The 2331-nt window shown below is 31.4% G+C and overlaps 1 long non-coding RNA gene across 1 annotated transcript; it reads left to right on the top strand.

Annotated features, from left to right (window-relative positions):
* The first annotated feature begins 1165 nt into the window (after positions 1 to 1165).
* Positions 1166 to 2015, top strand: LOC140920864 (uncharacterized). Its single transcript, XR_012163433.1, has 3 exons — positions 1166 to 1452; positions 1553 to 1612; positions 1777 to 2015. It is a non-coding gene; the product is annotated as an uncharacterized lncRNA (long non-coding RNA).
* The last annotated feature ends 316 nt before the right edge of the window (positions 2016 to 2331 follow it).

The raw sequence follows: 2331 nt of genomic DNA, 5'->3' as shown, positions 1-2331 counted from the left end.
TCTTTTCTCAAACACTATAAAGTGCTCAGCCTTGAGACCGAGCTCTGATGCTAATTAAAGGTGAAAATACGAGAATGGGGTTAAATTGTGTTTGCCAAAGTTGATAACTTTTTGATAATTTATAAATAAATAAATAAATAAAAAGCTAGTTCGATTTTGGTGACTTACTTGGAGTAGAAATAATCAGATTTAGAGGCAAAAAACAATGAAAGAATAAATTATTTGACACGTAAACTTATCTTGGTTCACCACAAACTTGACTACGTCCAGTCCCCTCATTCATAAGGCTTTAATCCACTAATTAAAATACCTTGAATTACAAAGCACCTAACCCTCCAAATCAGTCTGACAACTCCAGAATTTTAAGGAACTACCACCTTTACCCTACAAGCCAAGTCTTCTCCTAACAACCTGACAATCCCAGATTGAAGAAGGAACTAAACCACTATCGAATTGGACACAAAAGATTGGAACTTGAGTAGTTGCTTCTAACAAAGCTGATAATAGTAATAACTCTCACACTCTAAGTGTGCTTAAAAAAGATAGGAGAAAAAAAAAAATTTGTTATTTTGCTTAACAAGAATGTGATCTTGCATCTATCTCCTGGTGCGATGGAGAAATCAAAGCTACGTAGTTCTTGATATAAAATATTTGTGTGTTGGTTGCATTTAAAGAAATGTTTTTTGTTTTGAAAATTTGATGTGGTAAAAAAAAAGATTGTTGATATAATGAATAAAAAAGATTTCGAGTATGAGAAATTAATTTTGATGAGTGTGTTTGTTTAATGAGAAATTAATTTTGATGAGTGTGTTTGATGAGAAAGTTTAAGATCACAAAGTTATCAAAACTCAGGCGTCTTAAACTAAAACTAACAAGATGTTAATCTTAGTTAATTCTATATTATTTGTAAAAAGGAGATTATTATTACATTGAGATCTTCAAGTTGTCACACCTTAGGTTTCGTAAATATCTAAGATTAATAAGTTGTCATTTTTCGATCAATCTCACGTAAATATTTTTGTTTTTTTTTTTTTTTTATAGAAAAGAAGGAGTAAAATAGGATTGAATCTATAAAGACATCATTATTTTTTTTTGTGCAACAAAGAATAATAAAAGAAAATTAAAAGTGATCGAATGGATTTGGGTTGAGCACCCAACTAAAAAAAACATAACAAACCCAAATGGAAAAACGAAAAAGCTTAAATGTATCAATATGAATGACATAGAGTGATTGGTGCAGATGTGCTACATAGAGAGAAATATGGTTTTCAAATAAAGTGGAGTAAAGGAAGATAAAGTGAGAAAGAAATAAATCAATAATGGTGCAATGGTTTGTCAGAGTTGCATGCAAGCGGGGGGTCACGATGGCGGTTCGTGGTAGGGGGAATCAGTCGCCAGCAACACGACAACAATAACCTTTGTAGTGGTCGGCGATGGTTGTGTTTGAAAAAGGTTGAGATTTCTTTCCTTTCTGTTTCTTTTTTTAGAAAAATCCCCCCTCTCAAAAGTACTATGTTTATGTTTACATGTTTTTATTTTGACGAGGGAGCAGTAAGTTATTTGGAGTTCAAATGATTGTTACAGTGTATGGATGAGTGTGGGGAGAAAGAAGGTAAGAGCTGCAACACCCCCTTCTACATTTTTCTTTTCTGTTTCTTTTAGGCAAAAAAAATCTCACCTATTTGATTTTTTTTTTCAATTAGTAGTCTCAAATGATAAATCTTTGTGTCTATGAGATAAAATTTATTTCTAGTTTATTTATTTATTATTTTGTAGCATAAATAAAGCAACATCAGATAAAAAAGGAAAAAAGTGACTCATCTTTTTGATTGATTGCAAAAATGGTGAAGATGATCGCCTCATTGGTATAAAGGAAGCTGAAAAAAAGGGATGGGGGGCCTGCTGCAGCAAGAGGAAAAAGAGAAAGTTCACTATTATTATTTGATTTGATTTCTGTATTTGTTTATTATATTTTTGTTTTGATTATTTTTGGTTTCAAATGTAATGGAAACACTCATGCCAAATGTTGAATTAAACTTACTATTATTTATTTTTTTGGAATTATTTTTGATTGGCATGAAAAAATTAGGGTACTTCAACACTCCACTATTTATTGTTTCTATTCCTTCATTCTAAGATTTGGTATGAAATTTGTACCCATCACACAGTAGGTATGCCATTCTTTGAAGCTTCTACTCGGGTCTATAGATAAGTTTCTCAAATGGAGGTTGATAGGAGTTGGTTCTTGGAGATGTACTTGTTGTTGAAATTATAATGAGAAGTTTAAACGAATATTAGAAGATTGTCTTGATCTTCAAAATCCGTTGATAA

The sequence above is a fragment of the Cicer arietinum genome, chromosome 6 (genome assembly GCF_000331145.2).
Source record: "Cicer arietinum cultivar CDC Frontier isolate Library 1 chromosome 6, Cicar.CDCFrontier_v2.0, whole genome shotgun sequence".
Lineage (NCBI taxonomy): Eukaryota > Viridiplantae > Streptophyta > Magnoliopsida > Fabales > Fabaceae > Cicer > Cicer arietinum.
This window is presented reverse-complemented; position numbering and strand designations above follow the sequence as displayed.